At 51.6% G+C, this 24783-nt stretch overlaps 2 long non-coding RNA genes and 1 other non-coding gene across 15 annotated transcripts; 2 read left to right on the top strand and 1 right to left on the bottom strand.

Annotated features, from left to right (window-relative positions):
- Window positions 1-418: 418 nt before the first annotated feature.
- LOC112672707 (uncharacterized) lies at window positions 419-10150 on the top strand. Of its 13 annotated transcripts, none has more exons than XR_003144435.3 (8): window positions 419-1036; window positions 2007-2116; window positions 2490-2568; window positions 3949-5861; window positions 6189-6394; window positions 6698-8051; window positions 8512-8737; window positions 9736-10149. It is a non-coding gene; the product is annotated as an uncharacterized LOC112672707 (long non-coding RNA). The 13 variants fall into 13 exon arrangements; XR_007412237.1 differs by having other exon boundaries at window positions 2021-2116; XR_007412243.1 differs by lacking the exon at window positions 419-1036 and having other exon boundaries at window positions 1160-2116; window positions 6698-6779; window positions 7140-8051; window positions 9736-10150.
- LOC125755532 (uncharacterized) lies at window positions 2578-5832 on the bottom strand. Its single transcript, XR_007412244.1, has 2 exons — window positions 5544-5832; window positions 2578-2694 (listed from the first exon to the last, which is right to left on the bottom strand). It is a non-coding gene; the product is annotated as an uncharacterized LOC125755532 (long non-coding RNA).
- Window positions 10151-19400: 9250 nt separating the features above from the next.
- LOC112672728 (U6 spliceosomal RNA) lies at window positions 19401-19507 on the top strand. Its single transcript, XR_003144449.1, has one exon. It is a non-coding gene; the product is annotated as a U6 spliceosomal RNA (small nuclear RNA).
- Window positions 19508-24783: the final 5276 nt, after the last annotated feature.

Genomic DNA, 24783 nt, shown 5'->3' on the forward strand with positions numbered 1-24783 from the left:
GTGGTCCGGCCGGCGCGCCCCGCCCGCCCCGCCCGCCCCGGCTCCGCGCGCCCGGGCCTCGGCGTCCGGCCGGGGGCTTTGTGGGCCGGCGCCCGGCGGCACCAACGACGCGGGGCGCGCGCGGGGGAGGGGGCGTTGGCGGGCTGCCGGGGGGGGGGGGCGGCGGGGCGCGCGCGGGGCCCTCCCGCCGCCACGCCCCCAGCCCGGCCGCCCCAGGGCCTGCGGCACCGCCGAGGGCCGAGCGCGACCCCTGAGCCGCGCCCGAGTGCTGGAAGGGGCGGGGCGGGGGGGGCACCCGGCATCGGCGCTCCGGGGGCTGCTCCGTCTCCGCGCGCGCCTGTGGCCCTGGCGACCCCACGGCCGGGGGGACCCAGTCCTGCTGCCGCCAGAGCCCCTCCGGCCCGCCCGGCCGTGGCCGTTGCTGAGGCCAGGGCTGGGGGGAGGTGGGGGAGACGGCGCCCTCCTCCCGCCCCATCCGCGGCGGGACACCCGGCAGTCCCCGAGTGAAGCGGGTGGAGCCCGCGCCCTGCTGGGACGGAGCGCGTTTGCGGAATGTCAGTTAAGAAAGGCTGCCCCTGCGTGGCCCTTGTGCGCGTCGGGACAACCCTATGGTCAGCCCGGGTCCCAGTGGGCAGCCGGGAAGCTACGAGCTCGCTTTAGGGGGGACGGCCACTTGGATGTTCACATGGTGGCGCACAGAGAGGTTTTGAGCCTTTGGAGTCCAGTGCCATTGCCTGCCCCCCAAAGGGCTCCTTGACACTTTGCACTATGCTGCCCACGGCCCAGTGGCCCAGAAAAGGTCTTTCGGGGTCACCCTGAATCTTCCGGGTTTCTGAGGGTCAGAGAAGCCTGTCCCAGGTCTCAGCACTACATCTGCACCATCTAGGTGGTCTACACCCAGGTGGGCCTCTCCCACCAAAGAGAAGGCCTAGGGAAGTTTCCCTGCACCTCTTGGGCACCTGACTGCAGGTCACTGGTGTGCTTCAGATCCTGTTTGGAGGCCAAGCAGAAATAAAACCACTTCTCCCAGAAATGGGTAGGAAATATCAGAAAGGGAGACAGAACAGGAAGACTCCTAACTCTGGGAAACGAACTAGGGGTGGTGGAAGGGGAGGAGGGCAGGGGGTGGGGGTCACTGGGTGACGGGCACTGAGGGGGGCCTTGACAGGATGAGCACTGGGTGTTATTCTGTATGTTGGCAAATTGAACACCAATAAAAAATAAATTTATTATTAAAAAAAAAGAAAAGCACTTCTCCCAAAGAAAGTGGCCTGGCTGAATGGAGAGAGAGGTGAATGGACCAAGGGGTCTGGATCCTTCTCAGTCCTAGAGCCCAGGTGCCTCTTATTTCCTGCACAATGGGAGAGTAATCAGTCCCAACTAACGGAATTCCTGGGGCTGCCATTTCCCAAATGCCTGGATTCTGGCTTTAACAGGAGATGCACCGAAGTGAAGGAGTGAAGTTTTTTGTGAACAGGGAATGTTCCCCCAGATGACAGGCACCGGCAGGGCCACCTAGAGTTGTTATGTGGAGCCACCCATGAGCTTTTCCAGACACCGGGTTAGCAGGATTCGTGCATACAAGCCATGAACCTCAGGAGCACCAGCCAGGCACCCCGGCTTGGAGAGCAGATTCCCTCTGGGAGGGAGCTAGGGTCAGCCCAGGCAGGTTGGGCTGAGGTGGTTAGCAAGCAGCCCAGCCTGTGGCAGAGCTCTGGATGTCCACACCGCCTGCTGGAGCTCTGAGCCCTGTGCTGCCTGCAGAACCAGCTGCTGAGTGCTGGCAGTCCGTGCTCACAGCTCTGCCCAGGGCAGCTCTGAAGCGAGTAAATGAGCCCAGGAATGGCTAGCATGCAGCATCAGATCCATCCCTGCTGCTTAGTGGGAACTGACATGCTTCAGGGCTCAGAATGTGCCCCTCCTTTGCATGTCACTCAGCACAGGGGTGAGAGGCAGCTCCTGGGTTAAGTCCTGCTCCATCATGCTCTAACCAGGTGGTCTCACAGGTTTCTGTGTCTAGTTTCTTCACCAGAAGATGGATATGAAGCTGTCTGTCTCACTGGGTGCATGTTGAGGATAGCTCAGGCCTTCAGGAAACATACTGACCATCTGCCAGGTACGTCCAGGCTTCTGGGCACTTAGGGCTCCTCCGTGAGCCCAGGCAGCTAGTCACCAGGGTGCTGGGAAGCAGCAGAATCAAGAGGATCTGCTCTGTTGGATCTGTGTGGCAGAGCTGGAGCAATGCCAAGTAGCTGGTGCTAGAGGCAGGGTGGCAGTGGTCACGGTGTGCCAGGGTCAGGGCTGGATCCCCTGTGACAGTGATACCTGAGACGAGGGAGGTAGTTCAGCGTCCCAGGTGGAGGCCCCACCACAGCAAGGGCCCAGGGGGGCAGCTCCAGGGCTTGCGTGGCCAGTGAGCTAGGGAGGGGTAAGTTGGAGGCTGGGGGCAGTGCACAGAAGCCGTGGAAATGCCCCTTTCCCTGCACCAGATGGCGTTGTGTCAGGCACCATAGGCTGAGCCCTGATGTAGACCCTGCCCAACGGCCGTCACACATCTCATGCTCACAGGTATGTTCATTTGGTTTCTGTGACTGTTGCTCATTGGGTTTATTTTTATGAAATACTTCCGATCTGCCACCAATTCTTCCATCCTTGGAGAGACTACGGTGGACGTAAGATCCCGGCTTCTGGAAGCTTGAAAGGAAATGTGATAATAAATCAATGCCCCTGTGGTATATAACACATTGGTGACAGATGCCACACCAATAAAATGAATAAAATGAAATGGGGTAATCAGGAGAAGCCTGCCAAGGTAGTGACATTAGAAAGTGACATTGGGACAGGGAGGAGGCAAGGGTCCAGCAGGTGTTGGAAGGAGGGTGGGTGGGGATGAGCATTCCAGCACTGGGAGCTGTGTGTGAAGGCCTTCCTCTGCTGGAGTGGGGAGAGGACACGGTGGGTGACTGGATGTCGTTCTCAGGGTTTCCAGCAGGGCCATGGCAGAGGGGACATTAATCTTCCCGTGGTCGTTGTGAGAAAGCTGGGCCAGGGAGGCGCAGGAGATGCTGGGGAGCTGCATACCATGGGCGATGCTGGGCCCCGGGCTGCAGGAGACGCACCTGGCGAGACGCACCTTGCGGGCAGCAGGACATTAGAGGAATGGCTGTGGTTTGGGTCCTAATTGGTGACTCAGGGGTGCCTCTAGGAAGCTGTGAGCAGGCTTCTGGGCAGGGCTGGGGAGCCAAGGCTAGATTTCTGGACTTGCTGGGTCAATCAAAGTAGGTGGTTAGCAAGCAGCTAACTGTTGGAGGAGACAGCGGAGGTAGAGGGTAGAAAGCTGGGGTCACAGCACATAGCAGGAGTTGAGACCCTGGAAGGGACAAGCATGGGTGCAGGACGGCAGGCAGAACCGGGCCAGGGCAGCTCTCAGGCTGGGAAGAGGGAGGGGACTGGGGGAAGAGGAGCTGCCCCAGGTGGAGGGAACCTGGGCACTGCCAGCCTTGCAGCTCCACATGGGCGAGCATGTTTCCCAGAACAGGGATAATACATGGGGTGCGGGTGCCACCAGGGCAGGCTAGAGGAGCCCAGCACACTGGTTTGGGGGTGGCTCCAGACTCCTCAGCAGATGGGCAGCGCTAGAGTCTTGTGGGCTGGAGCAGAGTGAGTAGGAAGGTGAGGGAGAGGAGACAGCTGTACACATCTCTACGTACATACCATAAACACCTCTATGTACATACCCTGGACATTTCTACATACATACCCTACACCATCTCTACATGCGTACCCTAAACATGTCTACATCTGTGCCCTATATCTCTCTCTCTGCGTGCATATCCCAAATCAATTATTCTCTCTCTTTATCCCTTCCCACGTGCCCAGACACACACACACACAAACACGTGTGATCCCCCTTTCCCTGGGGAACCCTGTGTGACGTCTGACTTACAGGGCCCTCCCAGGGAGGAGCAGGAGGTGAGGACGCCTGAGAGTGTGGAGGAGGTGGGGTGACATGATCATTTTCTGACTGGGAAGGTGAGTGGGGTATAGCAGAGGACGTGACAGATGCTGCCAGCCGTGGGATGGGAACTGCACACCGTGAGGCTTGGGTTCCCCCAAACCCGGAGTCTGCACACCACACAGTCTTCCCTGAGGAGCAGGTCAGTTCCACGAAATGGGCCTGTGGACGTCCAGGGGCAGGCAACAAGGTATTTTTTGTCTTCCTAGGGCAGAAAAATCTGGCGTCTCCCCTTGCTCTGTACGGTACTGAAATGCTGAGATGAAGGGATGTTTCTCTTTGCAGATCTGGTGACCCGTCCTCTGTATCACATGCATTAGAGGATAGAACATGTAGTAATATCCATAGCACCATGGCCCCCATTCTGAGTGGATCTTTATCCACTCTCTTCCGTAAGTGCCTTGTGAACTTTTACACTCCTCAGTTTCTGCCACACGTCCTTATGTTTCCATCAGTTCATTCTCCTGCTGCTGAAACACCTGGATTTTGCTCCAGACGTGAGTCCTGAGTTCCTCAAGTGCTTTCCTTTCCCTTGTACACACAGTGCACCTGCCTCAGAGATTTACTTATATGATGGCTTCTGGCACTTCCAACTTTGCCACCTCAGGGAAGGCCATCCTGGAGTGTGGTGTGGTTCCTGGGCACATAGGGTCTGTTCCTATGGTCATAATGTTCAGTGCTATCAATGTGACCTCATTTGGAAGTAGGATCTTTCAGGTGTGCCCAGGTTAAGAGGAGAGTTATGCTGAATGAGTGAGCCCTGAATCTAATGATGCCGTACAGGTCGGTTACTTGGGGCACCCAGCGGGCTCGGTGGTGGGACCTCCCCCTCCATCTTGGAGTCACGGTTCCAGCCCCACGTTGGAAATAGAGATATTAAACTAAAATATTTTACGTTCATTTATCTCTTTATTAATCTCTACACCCAGTGTAGGCTTCAACTCACTACCCAATGTGAATAGGTGCTCTTCCAACTCAGCCACACAGGCGCCTACAAGCTAACATCTTAGAAAACAAGTCAGTAGTCTGTGTAGACAGACACACAGGTGGAGGTGGGAGGAACCCTGCATGGCTGGTCATCCTCAGGGGTTAGGAAATGAAGAGGAAGGACCTGTCCCTGCGGCCTCCATGTGAGGCCAGTCCTGCTGTGGCCTCTGTTTCTGACTCTGGAGCCTGGGACTTCTGTGCTGGCAGGTAACCCACAGAGTCCAGCCCCCAGGACACTGACCCAGCCTGGAAGGAACCTCCCTGCCCACAGCACCCAGGACACTGACCCAGCCTGGAAGGACCACCCCCCCATACACACACTATTCTCTTGCGGTGTGATAAGATTATATGCAGAGTCCTATTCACAGTCTTATTTTTTAATGACACTGAAAATTTGAGAAAGTTTGAGATGAGCACGGGGAGAGGGAGAGGGAGAGGGAGAGGGAGAGGGAGAGTCCTAACAGCCCCGCCCCGCCCCGCCCCGGTGGGGGTCAAGAAGTCCCCTGCGGGGCTGCGCAGCCCCCACAGCGCCCCTGCTCACCGCATCTTGTCTGTAAACAAGGCTCTCCATAAACAAGGCCCTCGGAAGAGTCCTGTCCGAGGTCACCGCGGGCTCTCTCCCGCTGTCTGCCTTCCTTCCCAGGGCCGCACCTGACTCAGGCTCCCCACCCTGCGCTCTGTCCGCCTGCGTGGAGAGCCATCCTTGGCCCGCTGAGGGCACGGCCGCGGAGCTGCTCCCTCGCGTGTGCAGGGATTCCGAGCCGTTGGGCGGGTCAGCTCGCGGGGGGGCGGGGACCTGAAACCCTCCGATGCAAACCACAAGGCCGTCGACGGAGGGACAATGAGGGACAGCGTGCAGGTAAACGGACCGGGGCTGATCTATTTGCTGCAGGGTCCCCGAGCACCCTGAAGGGACCTCCCGGGCAGTCCATGGCTCGTGCCCCGGCCCACGGCAGCTTCAGGCCATCCTCGGCCAGCTTCAGGCGTCCCTCTGCGACCTGCCTGCAGTAATGGTTCCTCCCACGCACCCCCCCACCCCGGCCACCCCGCGGCATTAGTCGCCTTATGGGGGTGCTCAAGAGCTCACGGGGTGGGAGGGGCTACTTGCAGGCTTACACAGAGCTGAGGTCTCCCAAACACGCGTGCTGTTTGGACGCGGGTAAAGAGCATGGACTTGTCTGTGCAGGTCAGCGTTTCCTGGGCCTTGTTGCCTGCCCCTGGACAAGCCCCGCGCCTCCCCCGCCTCCCCTTCCTCTGCGGGAAGAAGGTAGCCTGCTGCAGGCCAGGATTCTCTCCACCAGCACCGCCTCTCAGGCCTCCGGGAGCAGCTTCTCAAGCACACCTGGTCTGGTGGGCATCCAGGGTCATCTTCGCACTGTCCCACTTTGGCAGGTACTGTGTGGAATCCACTGGACATGCCTGGTCAGCCCCCAGGCACCCAATGAGCTGCCCCTTGGTGATGTCACGGTATGCCCCTCTGCCTTCTGCAAGAATCCCCCGCCAGCCTGACTTTCTACGCACTGCCTCTCACCTGGCTCCTTGGCTATAAATTCCTGCTTTCTGTTGTATTCAGACTCGGGCCAATCTCCCTCCTCACCCCCACTGCAAGACCCCATTGCCTCGTCCCTACACCTGTCCTAATAGTCCCATGAGTAGACTTGTATTAACAAGTGTCCTCAATTTTTTCTTTAATAGTGGCATGTGATGTAGGAAAAGACATCAGGGTTTGGAGCCGAGAGCCAAGAATGAATTCTTGAGGCGTCTTTGCTGCAAAAAGGTGGTTTTATTAAAGCCCGGGGACAGGACCTGTGGGCAGAGAGCTGCACTGGGGTCAGGAGGAGTGGCTGGTTATAGACTCTCAGGTCAGGAGGGGTCAGGGAGAGTGTGGGTCTCTAAGGAATTTGGAAGCACAGTCTCCAGGACCCTGAGGGGCCAGCTGCTGTTGGGAAAGGTCACTAATAAAACCCGAGTCATGAGTCCCTTCAGCTGTGTATTGGTGGGCCATGTGCTTGGGGGACGATCATGACATGGATGTTGGGGTTGAGACATAAAGGAAGTTTTCAAGGGAATGTTTATATGTTAGAGCAGACTCACAGGGTCCTGGGGTCGGGCTCAGATTGCCTGTTGCCCTCAGCAGAGTGTCCACATGGAGGCAGCTGGGTCTCTGAAGGAGGTTCCCTCCACCTGGTTCAAGGACCCATCGATGGGTGGTGGGCGCTTAGCAACTTTAACAACTTCCCTCCGGCCTTCAGTTCCTTCAGTTTAGCAGCCATGCATCTTTTAACCAGGTGGGGTGTCAATGAAGGCTTCTTGCAAGGCTGAGAGGATCCTGACAAGTATCCTTCAGTTAGCACTTCGGGAAAGCCAGGAAGAAGAAGGGGGGGCGTTGCTGGCATGACAAGGAAACAGGTTGTGGAGACAACTGCCACTCCACTGTCGTCGAATCCAGTAGTCACCCATGGGGGTCCCCGTACTTCTCAGCCACCAACAGGTTGTGCAAAGGCCACGTCAGGTGAAAACTCACCGCTGGGCAATGTGTAGGGAAGCAAGACCTCGCAGGCCTGTCGTAGCAACTTCCTGTGAAGCCTGCACTGCAGGCTCAGCTCACCCAAAATACTAAGAGCTAGAATTCTGCTCCTGTAAGGTGGCCAGGTCCCTGCGCTGGCCACACCACTGGCCCTAAGGGGACTCCCAGGCTGTAGCAGGAGGGACAGCAGCAGCAAGTGTCAGGGACTGGCTTGGGGCACAGCCTTTTTCCATGGTTCCCTGGGGTGCAGTGCTCCTTTGCATTCTTATTGTTTTCCTTGCGGGAGGTTAGGATTTACTTGTATCCTTCACATCACACACACACACACACACACACACACACACACACACACACCCTGCATGTCCCAGGGTCAGTTTCGTACACCTATGACGCTTTAATTTCCTTAAAAAGTTGTATTTTTTAATTTGCCGCTTCTACTGACACAGAGTGAACGCCATGATAAATCCTCACAGATTATCCAAGTATCAACATCCTGAATTGTGGAAACCAAGGCCCAGAAAAGTTAAGGAGCCCCAGGGCATTCGAGGAATTTCTGGGGACACGCCATGGACTTGATTTCTCCAGGACTGCAGCCAGCTGGTCTCTGGAATTCCAGAACCTTCCCTGTGTGGGCAGCTGGACCCCCCATGACCTTCTTCCCCACCCCCCTCTGCACGGGAGGCCTGGCTTCATGCACTTTCTCTTCCCTGCACCCCCTTTCAGCTGGGCCCTGCCTGGGCTCTGGGAGTTTCAGGGGGCGGCCCTGCCATGTGCGCAAGGCCATGTGCCTCTCTGACCTCAGAGGGCAGCTGGGCAGGGAGGTGGGGTGGGAGGGCCTCAGAGGGCAGCTGGGCAGGGAGGTGGGGTGGGAGGGCCTGCTACCCCCCACCCCCCCACCCCCCCTCCATGTCACCCTGGGAAGGAGGCCTCATCCCACTGGGCCGGGGGAGCCGGTGCCACTCTTGTTTCTGGTCTCCCACAGGCTGTTCTAGGGGGACTCAGGCACATGGCTGTGCACTGCTGCACCTCCCACTGTCACCACCAGTCTCCGAGTCTAGTCTGGGCACCTGGCAGTGAGAAGGGCTGGCTCAGGCTCCAGCAGCACCCTCAGAGTGGTGGCCTCAGGAGTCCCAGGCAGCTCCGGCCCTCCCCAGACAGGAGTGGGAGAGGCTTCGGGGATGCACCTTCATGTCCACAACGTCAGGCAGGTGTGTGAGATACCAATCAAACCGAATTTCCTGCCCTCCCCATGGCTGGGGAGGAAAGCTGTTTCGAAGGATTTTCTGCGCAAATAATTTTCCTAGGGACTGTCCTTGGAGGAGGCAGCTAGAATGTCCCTGGCTCTCCATGGTTTGGACGCACACCATTGGTGGCAATTAGTCTGGAGAGCAAAAGGCACAGAGGTGCGCAGTCATCCTGCGCCCTGGTGGCTGCGCCCAGGAGGTTCCCCTAGTTGGCAAAGGCGCCCAGGTGTCCAAGGCAGAGAACCATCGCCGCAGGGACCATTGCCCACAGGTGTGAACTTCCGGCTGCTTTAACTGCAATTGCTCCCTGGTTCTGCTCACGTGGGGGCACTGAGGCTTTCCCTCTGCCCCTCTTCCAGAAACGTCGCCACACCCAAAAAGCCACCCAAATACCTCATATGGGAGCTAGAGGAGTCCGGGATTTGTTCAGGTCCCAAGCAGGGCCTTGGAGGGAGGACTATGTCAAGGATTTTGTTGTGTCCTTCAGCTTCTGGAACAAGGGACATAGCCGTGATGATGGAGGGACTGCTTTCTCTCATTGCTGTGCGGGGGGTGGGGGGGGGGTGGGGGGGTGGTGTCCCTGGAATTCGTTCTCCTGCTGTGTGTGCATGCTCTTGCAGACAAACACCATGTTTTTTGTTTTGTTTTGTTTTTGTTTTTAATAACAAATTTATTTTTTATGGTGTTCAATTTGCCAACATACAGAATAACACCCAGTGCTCATCCCGTCAAGTGCCCCCCTCAGTGCCCGCCACCCAGTCACCCCCACCCCCCGCCCTCCTCCCCTTCCACCACCCCTAGTTCGTTTCCCAGACCAGAGTTAGGAGTCTTTATGTTCTGTCTCCCTTTCTGATATTTCCTACCCATTTCTTCTCCCTTCCCTTATATTCCCTTTCGCTATTATTTATATTCCCCAAATGAATGAGACCATATAATGTTTGTCCTTCTCCGATTGCTTTCAGTTTAAGCAAGTGTGGAAGACAGAAGCCACAGGAAACCCTGAGCTCCTCCCCAGCAGTCTACGCGGAGTGTCCCCCAATCCTGTGTCCTGAAGAAGTGGACTGCTGACCCTCCTCAGACCCTCCTGACGGGCAGTGCTGGGAGAGGCTGTCTCCGTTCTACCACCCACCACCAGGCAAGCCTCAAAATGCAGGTTCATGTGCTCCCAGGCCTAGGCCGACGTCTGTGCCCTACCCAGTGCCTGCGGGGGGGCGGGGGGGTGGAGTGCGTTAATTCAGCAGCTCCATAGGAGGTGCAGCTCTTACTGCTCCTCCTCCACCACGTGCTCTTCTAAAATTAAGTTGGCAAAAAAAAATTATAATAATAAAATAAAATAAAATAAAGTTGGCTTGCTGGACAACTGAAAAACTTAGGAGAAGAAAATAGTTTTCTGTGCGCACCACCCCCCAGGGGAGATCCTCTGGAGCCTCTCTGGGCCTACCTTGGCCTGTCACCAAGGTCTGACTGCCCTGCAGTGTTGGGGGCAGAGGGGACCCCGAGGAGCTGGCGCAACCCCCTGTGTCCATGGGTCATGGACAGGGCCTGAGTACTCTGAGTGTTGGGCAGAGGGTACCCCGAAGAGGTCAGGGCACCAGGATGCTGCGGGCCGACCCAGGCGCAACCCACTGTGCCCCATGGGTCAGGTGTGTGGTCTCCGGGCCGTGCAGATGGGGCAAGCGGGGCTGGGGGGTGGTGGTGGTGGTGGTGGAATGGGACCTGCATGGAGTGACGAGCTGGGGAAGGTTTTATTGTATTTCTCATACAAATGGTGGAGTCAAGCATCTCCCTAGTGACACCTCTGGACTCAAACAAAAGTCCATCCCTTGTGCCCGAGTTTAGTGGAGGTAACACTGTCCACCGTGTATGACTTCATTGTGACCAGCAGGGAGTGGAGATAGTACCTGAGGAGCTGGGTGTTTGGTTTCAAAACAGGCTGTTTCCCAGCCCACCAGCTAGAGAATGATGTGGAGATGTCACACTGCGGACCCGGGGCTGCTGCCTTCACAGTGCCCATATGATTCCTCAGATCTGAGAGGCCAGGTGCCCCAGGGTCCCCAAGCTCCGAAGTCCCCGAGCTTCAGTGTCCCTGAGCTCCAGGGTCCCTGAGCTCCAGTGTCTCCAAGCTCCAGTGTCCCTGAGCTCCAGGTTCCATGAGCTCCAGGGTCTCCAAGCTCCAGTGTCCCCAGTTCCAGAGTCTGGGCCGGGTGCTCAAGCCCTCCACCCCACACCCCTAGGGTGCATGGGATCACCTAGCTGTGGGCCCTCAAATACAGGCCCCTTGACAAAAAAGGGAGACCATATTACATAACTGAAGATCCTTTGAAGGGCTGGCAGGTATAGTGACTATGAGCTCTGAGACAAACTCCTACTGCAGCATGGGGCTTAGAGAGGGATGGTTTGGGGGAGATTAGCACCTGGGCCGCTACCTTGTGGTGTGATCTTGAAGGTGCTGTTGACCTTCTCTGCAGTAGCATCTGCTTCTTTGTTAAGTGACAGTACTAGTGCTTCTGACCCAATAGAGCTATTGTAGGAATGACACAGTTAATAAGCGTGCTGCATGACACAACACACAATCTTGGAGACCTCAGCATGGTGCCTGGTACAGTGTGTATGACTGTGTGTGTACTCCAGTAGAGTTGGTATAGAGCAGGGAGCCTGATGAGGGATTCAGTCCCAGGACCTGGGATCATGACCTGACTGAAGGCAGACCTGCACCACTGAGCCTCCCAGGCACCCCAGAAAACAGAATGTGGTCTCCCGTAGGCCCAGGGCCCCTGCTTACGCACAGCAGGCATTGTGGTGCATGCTGGGATGTTTGGCCTGGGCCTGGGTGTCCCCACTGGCAGAATGGACATGTTGGGCCTTCATGGCACATGCCACAAAGGATAGCTGTGCGAGTGTGGAGATAAATACACAGTTGGTCGTTGTCTCTGGCTCCCTCCCCACCACACACACACAGAATTTCTAAAACGCTTGGAATTTACAGTGTGACATGGTCAGAGGAGCACCTTTTAAACATAGGTGAGTTTAGGGATGCTTGGGTGGCTCAGCGGTTGAGTGTCTGTCTGCCTTTGGCTCAGAGTGTGACCCCAGGGTCCTGAGATCAAGTCCCACATTGGGTTCCCTGCAGAGAGCCTGCTTCTCCCTCTGCCTGTGTCTCTGCTTCTCTCTGTGTCTCTTGTGAATAAATAAATAAAATCTTTAAAACCATAGGTGAGTTTAAAGCTCATGAGGTGACTCTAGGTGGGGCCTGGGTTGGGGGCTGGTGGGTGGAAGAACAGATCACATGACCAGGCCTCCAGAGTGGGGACATGGACCTCCAGCACCAGAGATTGGTGGTTGAGTCCTTCATGTCCTGGGACCTCACAAGCAGGGTGCATCAGGGGCGCTCATCCCCATGCGGGGGCTTGTCCAACACTGTGCCCCAGAGACCCCAGCTCCCACCAATGCCGAGAGCATCCACATGTTCATGGGGGGCGGGCACGAGCATTCCTGTCATGGGCATGAGGCTCGGCTCATCCAGGTCTTGATCTCCCACGAGGCCACAGGCAGCCCCTGAAGACCTGTGGGTGAGGCCATCCCCACTCTGCCTCCCTGAGCATATGGCAGTTTCTCAGGACTTCCTGGGCTGGTGGAAGCTTTGGCTTTGCTGGGAGTGGGCACAGAGCATGCATCTGCTATACCCACCCCTGGTCTCCTCTGGGGAGTCTGTCTTCGCAGGGTGTGGGATGAGAGCTGTAGGGTGCACACTGCCAGATGCTCTATTTGTCCTACATTGGTGGTCAGATACGGGAACCTCAGCATGGCTCCTGCGTCTTTCCCAGCCTAGTCAGTCCAGCCTGGCCTGTCCCATGTGCACATGTCCAGGGGGGCACCCCGAAGTGAGTGCTGGGCTGTGTGTGTGTGTTTCCAGCTGTTCTCAAGGACGGAGGAGTCTCCCTAGGTCCAGGCTCTGCCTCCAAACATACCATTCCTCTCAAAATGCCACTACTGTCCCCTCCCAGCCACACCCCTGCCCTCACTTTGGACATGGCACAATGCACTAAAAGGCAGGGGGTGGCAGCGTGTGATGACTTAATAGGGCTGCCGTAACAGAATACGGTAGACTGGGGGGCTTAAACCATGGGAACTCATGTTTTCACAGTTCTGGAGGCTGGAGGTCGAGCTCACGGTGTGGGCAGGGTTAGCTTCTCCTGGGGCCTCTGTCCTCGGCTTGTTGATGGCCATCCCTCTGTGTGTGTGTATGGCGGTGTGTGTGTGTGTGTGTGTGTGTCCTAATCTCTTCTTATAAGGTCATCAGTCCTATCGGATCAGGGCCAGTTCAAATGACCTAATTTAACTGTAGTTACTTCTCCGAAGACCCTACCTCCAAAAAGGGTCACAGCCCAGGTCCTGGGGATTAGGACTTCAACCCAGGAATTTGGGACAGCACTGGGTCCAGAACACAGAGGACATGGTACTGAAGTGTTGCCTGCTCAAACAGCTGAGGTGGGGTGGTGATGAAGCCTCTCTAGTCTGTTTTCCATTCCACGCAGGAGGAAAAGAAATCGCAGGGAGCAGGGTGCCTCCCGGCTATGTGACACTGCACTGCGGTGTATGAGCTACTTTGAACCCAAGCACACCCTGTAGGCTGTGCTGCCTTAGCCTGTTGCGGTCCCCCCACTGATTTCAGGAACTGCTGCGGTGGAGCAGAATGAGTTGTTAATGGTCAGTGACCTCCTGGCCTTCCAGAGGCCTGAGCATTTTTCAGCAGCACCCAGGGCCGTGTACAGCCTCGTAGGCATCACAGCAGGTATGTGGGTGGCAGGGGTTTTCAGGATTCGGAGGCAGGGGTGGGGGGTGCTGTATGTTCTAAGGGTGTGGGGCAGGCGCCCAGCACTCCGAGGGCCATCAGGTGGCTGGGGGGTGCCGTTGGTCAGCTAGGCTTGGGTAAGACTGCAGGGGAGCTGGCAGAGGAGGGTGGTGATGTTCCCAAGAGCCACAAGGTCCCTGCAGTGTGAGTGGACGGTGGACGACCTAACTGATCCCTGTGCTTTAATGTTTGAGAGGGTCATGAAGGAGACGCTGGTACGTTGGGGCACAGGAAGGCTCTTCCTGCAAAGGCACAGCAGTGTCAGAGGCTGCCTTCCCCTCGCCCTTGTGGCCCTGGTGCCCGGGCAGTAGGCTATGTGTGCAGAGGACGAGTCTCTCCTGGGGTTCTCTCTGCAGATGAAGCTCCCCTGGGCACCTCTGGGCACCAGACAGGCACAGACCAGTACGCCCTGGAGCCAGTGACATCAGCATCTAGCAGGACAGCTGGACCTGAACAAATGCAAGCTGGGGCACCCCCAGCAGAAGCGTGCACAAAATGCAGTTTGCCGGGGACGAAGGCTTTCTCATCCCGCCTGTGTGCTAGCTCTGCTTTCTAAAACACTTCAGTATCCAGACGGACAAATGTCTCTGCTTTATTCTTTCCTTTTTTTCTTTTTCAAGGATTTTATTTACTTATTCATGAGAGACACACAGAAAGAGCAGAGACATGGGAAGAGGGAGAAGCAGGCTCCCTCCAGGGAGCCTGATGTGGAACTTGATCCCAGGACCCCAGGATCACACCCTGAGCCGAAGGCAGACGCTCAACCGCTGAGCCACCCAGGCATCCCAGGATTTCCTTCTTAAAAAACATCTTGATGTATAGGCAGTGATATATATGTCGTATCTTCTCCATCCATTACCTGTGGATGGGCACTCAGCTTGTAGCCACATCATGGCTGCAGTGAACCTGGGAGTGCAGACATCTGTTCACCATCAATTTCATTTCCTTTTGATATATATCCAAAAGTGGAATTGCAAGGTCACATGCCAGTTCTATTTTTAGTTTCTGAGGAACTTCCCTGCTGTGTTCCCTCCTGGATGTACTGATGTCCACTTCCACCACACTGTGCAAGGGCAACAAATTTCTTTTTTTTTTTTTTTTTTTACAAATTTCTTAACACCATAAAATCTCCACTCCCTCTGCCTTTTTTAGTCTTTCTTTCTTTTTTTTTTTAATGGAAAGTCTGTTAAAGATTTTATTTCTTTATTTGAGAGAGAGACAGAGCACAAGAGAGAATGGGGAGAGGTGGACAGAGGGAGAGAGGGAAGCCGACTCCCCCAGAATCAGGGGTAAGGGAGTGAGGGAGTTGGGGGGGAGGGCTTGATCCCAGGACCCCGAGATCACTACCTGAGCTGCAGGCAGTTGCATCACCGATGGAGCCAGCCAGCCATGTGCCCTTATTAGTGGTCTTCTGATTAGTGGGTTTGTGGGTACTTAAGACGTTTGCATCAATATTCCTCTCATCTGCCTTAGAACTTGAGTCCCGGTGATACCACAATGTTCACAGTAGCAATGTCCACAACAGCCACACTGTGGAAAGAGCCTCAATGTTCATCGACAGATGAATGGATAAAGAAGATGTGGTCTGTATATACAATGGGATAGTACTCAGCCCTCAGAAAGGACAAATACCCACCATTTGCATCAACGTGGATGGAACTGGAGAGTATTATGCTGAGTGAAGTGAGTCAATCAGAGAAGGACGATCATATGGTTTCACTCATATGTGGAGAATAAAAAATAGTGAAAGGGATTATAAGGGAAACGAGGGGAACTGAGTGGGAAAAATTAGAAAGGGAGACAAACCAAGAGAGACTCCTAACTCTGGAAAACAAACAAAGGGTGAGGAAGGGGAGGTTGGCGGGGGTGGGGTAACTGGGTGACGGGCTCTGGGGAGGGCACTTGACAGGATGAGCACTGGGTTTATATGTTGGCAAATAGAATTGAAATAAAAACAAATGTAAAATAAAATAAAATAAAACAAACAAAAAGACCTTGAGTCCTGGAGCAGAGAGAAGAGGACACGGGGCTCAGCAGGAGGCCACAGGGCTAAGCAGCACTGACACAGTGGAGAGGCAGGGAGATGCAGAGGCACAAAGCATGCAGATTTGCAGAAACCCCACTTTGTCCTGTGGGTCCCAGGGCTGCAGCTGTGCCCCTGCAATAACCTCCTTGATAATGGGTTGGAGACAAAACCTCCTCTGCTTGCTGGTTGACCGGAACTGCATGACCTAAACCCCTAACCACCATTGAATTAAGACAACCCAAACAAACCCAGCAGGCGTATTTTTCATCCCTAGAGTGCATCCGTAGAGTTTCCATGTGAAAGATAGCTGGTGTGTGCCATGCCCTGGGACCACTATTCTCACACCCACAGCAACATCTGAACCCATTTTCCCGAATTCCAGGTCCATTTATCTGAACAGAAAATGGACCATCTTTGTGGGATGACTCAGGCAACTTCTCCTTTTCGTCTGGTCCTCCCTAATATATTCTCCAGAGTTTTCTATAAAGTTCCAACAAAAATTTTGATTTTTTTTTAGATAGGTCAGGGATAACAGGGTAACGCGTAACAGTGTGGTTAGGAGGTGAAGGCAGCAGGCGATGACTTGGGAGACATGCACTACAGATGTATATCTTTGGTTCCTAAATGTGGCCCAGAGCCTGGGGAGTCCTGGCAGCCTGTAGGGGGATCTGCATAGTTAAAACTTCTTTTATGGTACGGGTGCCTGTGTGGCTTAGTGGGTGAAGCGCCTGACTCTCGGTTTGAGCTCACCTTAGGGTGGTGGGATGGAGCCCTAAGGCTTGGGTCTGTGTTCAGTGCAGACTCTGCTTCAGATTCTTTCTCTCCATCCTTCTCACTCTTGTTCTCTCTTAAATAGATACACAAAATCTTTAAAAAATACTTTAAAAAACCCTATTTTCATAATAGTATTTTTCACTCTCAGAAGGGTGCCAGGGAATTTTGGGTCGCTGTATGATGTAGGATGTTGCGACACTGGATACAGAGAGAGCTGTGAAACTTCAGCTGTTTTCCCATCCGTCAGACCTTCAGCAGATATGCAAAATGCAAAACAGTGTTACTCCCCTTATGAGACATTGGTTTGTTTTGGGAAACTTCTTTTTAAGAAAACTGCATTACTTAGGTTCACATGTGTATTATTGTTTTAGAACACATTAATGATTATGTGACATTTTTCTCCTTCCTAATTTATGGCACCAGAAATCCTGATCGACAAGATCCTCACACGAAAGCCCCCGGGGTGCGCATTTCTGAGCGTGTAAAGGGGCCTTGTGTCCCAGTCTGCTGAGAACTGCTGCCCCAAGCGAGCCAACCTCTCCATCCTTCCCGCGTCGCGGTTACAGGGAGAGGCTTAGATTGGATGGTTCCCAACGTCCCTGTATTTCTGGGCGCTTGAAGGCGACTTCCCTAGGCCTGCGGGCTTGCAGTGGCCTCCCGGTGTCTGGGTGTCGGTGGGCACGACGAGGAGGTGGGTTGCGGGAGGGAGGCCCCCAGCCCTGTGCGCGCTCCGCAGGCTGTGGCTTCCCCGTGCGCGTTATGGTTTGTTGTGGTTGTTGTTGCGCTCGGTTAGGAGGAACCGGGCGGGGGCCAGCGTGTCCCACAGCCGACCTCCATCCAGATCTAGGAGGACGGGGAGCCCAGGAAGGCACCGCCGGGGGTAGGTCGCAGCCTGGAGACGGTGTGGAGAAGTCAGGAGCCCCGCAGGTGCTCGTCGGGGCGCACGGAGGTCCCAGCGCAGGACGCGCTTGGTGCTGCCCCCGCAGTCCTGTACCCCCCCCTGCGGGCAGCTCCCCCGAGACCCAGCACCTTCCTGGGGCATCTCGCTCCTGCCCTGCGTCCCCGCGGCTTCCAGGCCACGAGGGCTCTTTCCTCGGTAAGGCCTCTGCCAGCCCCTCCTCCCTCCTCCAACACCCCTCACCCCCCCATCTCCCGTTTCTCTCTTTGTCTCCGTCTCTCCCTCGGGGTGAGGCTGGGAGGTGCACGCCCCAGACAGCCGGACAGCCCGGAACCCTACAGGCGGCAGTGGGGAGCATCTGGTCCACCCCTGCTGGACCAGGGGCGCAGAGGGCACCTGACTCAGGCAGCCGCGGCTGGCTTTGCTTAGAGTCCTGGGAGGGAGGGAGGCCTACAGAGACAGAGACAGGGACAGAGACAGAGACAGACGCGAGGGACCGGCTCAGCCTGCTGCCTTTGACCCCCGTGCGAGATGGGGCTGCACTCAGGTTCTGGAAAGGAGAAATGCCCGCAATGTGGGCAGGAAAAGTATTGCAACAGCGGCGTCAGGCCACTTCTATTTTTTTGTCCTCCCCCGCCCCACTTTTTTTTGTAATTTGAGAATCCCAGTGCATTAAAAAAAAGGAGAAGAAATGACAAAGCAGGGTTACAAAACTGGGGTGTTTTAACGGGTTACCTGGAATAGGCCCGAATTTACGTTTATTCAAGGTCCTTGGCAGGAATATTTTATCTCTATATGCACAAAAAGAAGACAGCCATGGGGCTCTCTGCTCCGGGCAGAATGTACAGTTCTGTTTCCCAGCACAGTAATCTCACTTTGGAGTCCAGATGAACTGGGCACCGTGTTAATGAGGCAAAATCTTCTGATACCTGTTGTAGTGGTAAGGAAGCATTGGCAGGACTGTCATCACGGGGCCTGGCAGTAGGAGGCAGAGCTCCTGCTCAACTCTGGATACAGCAGAGAGGGCTGGGGGCCAGCCCTGAGAGCAGGGAGGGTGGCCCAGCTGGGCTGAGTGAGCTCCCCAAACCCACCTAACAGGATTCCAGCTGAAGACCCCCAGGGGCTTAGCCTTCCAGGAGGTGCTGAGAAACCTATTCAGATCCAGGGTGACCACAGAGCCAGCCAGGATGACTTAGGATTCTTGCTGGCTAGGCAGCCAGATTTCAGGGTTTCAGGGCTCAAAGGAACCCAAGTGAAGTCTAGTCAAGGTGAGACACTTTGTCACTGGTCAACATTACCTGAAAAGCTGGTGTTTTTGTTTTTGCTTTTAAAAAAATCTCCTACCATACTTAGAAATACCTTGCAATGATATATTGTGTTTTGAGCAAAAGATTTGCAGAAATATGAAAAAAAAAAATAGAATGCTGTATTGTAGGTAATATGGCCTGGAAATAGGCCTGTGCTTAAAATTATGTGTGTTTATGGGTGTGAAATATATATATGTCTATCCACACTTTTATTTTTATTTTTTTTTAAAGATTTTATTTATTTATTCATGAGAGACACAGAGAGAGGCTGAGACACAGGCAGAGGGAGAAGCAGGCTCCTTGTGGTGAGTCCGATGGGGGACTTGATCCCAGGACCCTGGGATCATGCCCTGAGCTGAAGGCAGACACTTAACCGCTGAGCCAACTGCTCAGCCAACTGCTGAGCATTAAAAGTGCACTTTTAATTTTACTTTTATGTCTATTATTTTTTCCAGCTTTCTTGAGGTGTAGAACACATATGACAATGTAACGTCATGTAAATTTAAGGAGTACAAATTGTTGCCTGGATACATTTACATGTCACAAAATGGTCACCACCACAGCCTTTGCTAACACCTCCGTCACAGCACAGCATTACCATTTCTTTTCCTGGTGAGAATAGTTAAGATCTACTGTTTTTGCAGCTTTCAAATATGTAATATGGTATTACTGACTATAATCCTTGTGTGCTGTTGGTGGAAACATAAATTGTTCATGACCTTGGAAAAAAGAATGGAGGTTTCTCAAAGAATTAAAAATAGTATGACCACGCACTCACTTCAGCAGTGCATACACTAAAACTGGAATAATGTAGAGAAGATTAGCATGGTCCCTGTGCAAAGACGACACACGAATTTGTGAAGTAGTGCATAATTTTAGAGAAATTCTCACTCCAGTTAATTCATATATTACTTGACATTTACATGTTTCAGGGTTGGGATAAGTCAAACTCCGTTGGTCCATGTGGCCTCATGTCCCAGCACCACATCAAACATCAGGGCTATCTTTTAAGCATGAAAAAAGTAAAATAAAATGACCATATCATCTCGCTATCTCACTTCTGGGTATATATCCATGAAAACATGTTATCGAAGCAATATCTTCACCTCCATGGAGCATTTCACATTAGCCAAGATATGGAAACAACTCAAGTGTCCACCAATGGAGAATGAGTGACCTTTGATCTGGTGTGAGGCTTCTAATCTCCAGCATCACAGAGGTGAGGACACTCCATGCTGCCCTGGGAATAGACAGGCATCCCCATCTGTCCTGGGATTATCCCTGTACATCCTCCCTAGCCCTGAGGACTCCCAGCCCTTTCATGAAGGGTAATCATGGGTGACATGATGATGGGGTCATGGGGGTCCTCCTACCACACACTTCTATCATCCCTCCATCCATCCTGATCCTTTTTCCAAATACAAACTGTGCTGCTTCTTACCAGCACCTGTCCTCAGAGGTGGGACCTGTTTATGTTCTGTGGATTTGAGCCTTTGCGTTCTTCACATGGGACAGAAGGATTTTTCGTCTGAAAAGACAATCCTAGACTAACTGGCAAGCTGGGGAAGTCTAGTTTAGGGCAAAAGTCCCTCCCTAATTCCCCTGCTGTCCGAAGCAGGCCACTTGCCCCAGAGTTCGTTTACCTGACACCAGTTTGCCCAATGCTTGGTCACATTTGCCCTGAAATTGAATAACTCAGACTTAGCTTTCACAGATTTTAGGATAGTTTCAGCACTTTTTGTGATTTTTTCTAATCGATGGCATTTCCTATTTGTCTGCAATTTATCATTAAAAAAAAACATATTCAATACATTACCTGCTTTATTCTCAGGTTACTAATAAAGAAACACACCTTTCAATACTTAATATGTGGCTCACTATATGTTCCTATTTGACCCTTCTCCTTGGGGTTTTGCTCTTCTTTTTTTTTTTTTCCCATTTTTATTTTTTATTTATTTATTTATTTTATTCTTTTTTTTAATTTATTTTTTATTGGTGTTCAATTTACTAACATACAGAATAACCCCCAGTGCCCGTCACCCATTCACTCCCACCCCCTGCCCTCCTCCCCTTCTACCACCCCTAGTTCGTTTCCCAGAGTTAGCAGTCTTTACGTTCTGTCTCCCTTTCTGATATTTCCCACACATTTCTTCTCCCTTCCCTTATATTCCCTTTCACTATTATTTATATTCCCCAAATGAATGAGAACATATAATGTTTGTCCTTCTCCGACTGACTTACTCCACTCAGCATAATACCCTCCAGTTCCATCCACGTTGAAGCAAATGGTGGGTATTTGTCATTTCTAATAGCTGAGTAATACTCCATTGTATACATAAACCACATCTTCTTTATCCATTCATCTTTCGTTGGACACCGAGGCTCCTTCCACAGTTTGGCTATCGTGGCCATTGCTGCTAGAAACATCGGGGTGCAGGTGTCCCGGCATTTCATTGCATCTGTATCTTTGGGGTAAATCCCCAGCAGTGCAATTGCTGGGTCGTAGGGCAGGTCTATTTTTAACTCTTTGAGAAACCTCCACACAGTTTTCCAGAGTGGCTGCACCAGTTCACATTCCCACCAACAGTGTAAGAGGGTTCCCTTTTCTCCACATCCTCTCCAACATTTGTGGTTTCCTACCTTGTTAATTTGCCCCATTCTCACTGGTGTGAGGTGGTATCTCATTGTGGTTTTGATTTGTATTTCCCTGATGGCAAGTGATGCAGAGCATTTTCTCATATGCATGTTGGCCATGTCTGTGTCTTCCTCTGTGAGATTTCTCTTCATGTCTTTTGCCCATTTCATGATTGGATTGTTTGTTTCTTTGGTGTTGAGTTTAATAAGTTCTTTATAGATCTTGGAAACTAGCCCTTTATCTGATACGTCTTTTGCAAATATCTTCTCCCATTCTGTAGGTTGTCTTTGAGTTTTGTTGACTGTATCCTTTGCTGTGCAAAAGCTTCTTATCTTGATGAAGTCCCAATAGTTCATTTTTGCTTTTGTTTCTTTTGCCTTCGTGGATGTATCTTGCAAGAAGTTACTGTGGCCGAGTTCAAAAAGGGTGTTGCCTGTGTTCTTCTCTAGGATTTTGATGGAATCTTGTCTCACATTTAGATCTTTCCTCCATTTTGAGTTTATTTTTGTGTATGGTGAAAGAGAGTGGTCTAGTTTCATTCTTCTGCATGTGGATGTCCAATTTTCCAAGCACCATTTATTGAAGAGACTGTCTTTCTTCCAGTGGATAGTCTTTCCTCCTTTATCGAATATTAGTTGACCATAAAGTTCAGGGTCCACTTCTGGGTTCTCTATTCTGTTCCATTGATCTATGTGTCTGGTTTTGTGCCAGTACCACACTGTCTTGATGACCACAGCTTTGTAGTACAACCTGAAATCTGGCATTGTGATGCCCCCAGATACGGTTTTCTTTTTTAAATTCCCCTGGCTATTCGGGGTCTTTTCTGATTCCACACAAATCTTAAAATAATTTGTTGTAACTCTCTGAAGAAAGTCCATGGTATTTTGATAGGGATTGCATTAAACGTTTTGCTCTTCTTAAATGGGCATTAATCAGTGTTTGGGTTTACCTATTAGGATGAATTGTAGGACTGCCTAGGGCTTGCCTGCAGGAGGCCACATTCTTTTTCAACTAGTGCTTGTTTACACCTGGGTTCAGATCCTGGAAAGGGCTCAGATTTTCCTGCTGTCTTTCTGTTACTGTTTTCTAGTGTCAGTGCATTATTGAATTTAAATCCGTGTGATTTAAATTCTTTTACATTTACTGAGTTTTTTTTTTTTTAATTGTCCAGAGCAAGGTCTACTTTGATAAATATCCCAATGTTCCAAGAATCCTTGAAAAAAATGTGCTATTTTCGGGTGGAGTGTTTTATATTTATCAATTCAATCTAATGGTTAATTTTGGTGTTCAGTTCTTTTATGACCTTGCTGAATTGCTGTCTATTCTATTGACTCCTGAGAGTCAAAGTCCCAATTGCAATTGTACATCTACATATTTCTTTTTTTTCTTCTTTCAGTTCTATCAGTTTTTGCATTTTCTTGTTTGGAGGGTTTTTTTTTAAGTATTAATTTTTGTATGCTCTATCTTTTTTTTCCTATTTTAGTTTTTCAATCTACCTCTCAGTGTATTTGGAACTACTTTGTTGTAGACAGCCGTGGAATTGGAGTACGACAGGATGGTAGGTGGGGTGGCCCCCACTGGAACCTAGGGGTGTCTGTGTCTTGTAGTGCTATTTGAATGGATATTGCCTTCCCAAATTTCCATTTTTCGGTCACTCTCTTCCTGGTGCTTTGAGGAAGGGCAAGAGACTTTTCTTGCAACTTTTTTTTTTTTTTTTTTGGTCTGCTGTTGGTGGTTCTGAGTTGCAGATGTGGGGAAATCTTTTTCCTCTACCTTTTAAAGTTCTCAGTTGGGGGCCCCTGTAACAAAAGACGGATTAACAAGAGAAAATATTACAGATTTATTTAATATGAGTTTTACATGGCCTGGAAACCTTCACGAGGAAATTGAGGTCTGAGGAAGAAGTTACATCTGAACATTTTTATAAGAGGTTTGATGCAGAGTGGGAAGTCATGGAAAGATGTGAGAGGATAACAAAAGGGTATAAGCTTGGGTAACGTTAAAGATGAGACTGACAGTTATTTCTCTAGCAAAAATAGGTTCGTTCAGGAGTAGCAGAGAATTGCACCTGGTACAAATGAGCTACAGCAAAAGCACAGCGACGTCTGCCAGAGCAGAGAAGCCCTCATTCACAGGAGAAAGGGGAGGTTGTGCTTTGGATTAACTGGCACTTTGAAGCACAGTGGCTTGTTTTTGGCTGAGCTGAGACAGTCTCTGGTTGGTTGGGCCACTGTTGGGGGAGGGAAGTGATTGTTCCTCCTGTTGGGCCGCACAGGAGTATCCACCCCACTGAACCTTGTGACTCTGTTTTTCTCATGTTTCCCTTTATTAATGTTCACAGCCGAGAGCAAGACATTGGGTAAAACTCCACAAGGGCCAGTTCATCAATTCTTCCCTATGTGCCTTTTCTCCTCCAAGATGAGAATGCTCCTCTTCTCTGGGGACAGTGAATGCACCTGTCCCATGAGGGTTTTATAACTTGCTTTGGGGGAAGGTCAGAAAGTCCTTTGTGCACCTGCTGTTTCTTAATTCCATCAGCTGACATATACATTTATGCTAAGATGCCACATTTTGATGCAGGGTGTCCTGAACTCCAACAGAGGATTCTTTAATGCTCTATCCAGGATGGAAGGGAGGCAGTGAAGAAACCCAGGGCCCTCACTGTCCTGTACTCATGATATCTCAGGGGGGTCCACCTTCTGTAGAACTTCCAGAGACTTCCTATGCTTTTTTTAAATTAGGATTCTTTATTGTATAAAGGAAGACTTGGGATGGAGTTACTTCATCTTGGTTGAACCACAGGACCCACCTCAGGTTTTAAAATAACCTGTTTATTACAGTATAAGCCACTTCATTCTTTTTAGCAGCTGTGCAGCATTCCATAGTATGTATCAGATTTTATTTAAATTGTAGAATAGCTTTTTATTGAAAATAAACTCTGTAACTTCCAGTGGGACTTCTATCACTCACTTTCCTTTAGGAACACCAACAGGTCCCAAAGCAATCTATACATTCACTGTAATCCCTACCAAAATACCACCATTTTTTACAGAGCTAAATAATCCTAAAATTTGTATGGAACCAGAAAAGACCCTGAATAGCCAAAGCAATCTTGAAAAAGAAAAGCGAGGTGCCTGGTGGCTCAGCAGTTGAGTGTCTTCAACTCAGAGCATGATCCCCACCCTGGGGATCGAGTCCCACATTGGGGTCCCGGTGCGGAGCCTGTGTCTCCTTCTACCTGTGTCTCTGTCTCTCTTTGCATCTCTTATGAATAAATAAATAAAATCTTTTAAAAAAGAAAAAAGAAAAGAAAAACTGGCCTTCACAGTTCTGTACTTCAAGTTGTACTACAAAGCTGTGATCATCAAGACAGTATGGTCCTGGCACAAAATCAGACACATTGAACAGAATAGAGAACCCAGAAATGGTCAACTCATCTTCAACAAAGCAGGAAAGAATATCTGCTGGAGAAAAGACTCTTCAATAAATGGTGTTGAGAAAATTGGACAGCCACATGC

This window comes from Canis lupus, chromosome 8 (genome assembly GCF_003254725.2).
Source record: "Canis lupus dingo isolate Sandy chromosome 8, ASM325472v2, whole genome shotgun sequence".
NCBI classification, from domain to species: Eukaryota; Metazoa; Chordata; class Mammalia; order Carnivora; family Canidae; genus Canis; species Canis lupus.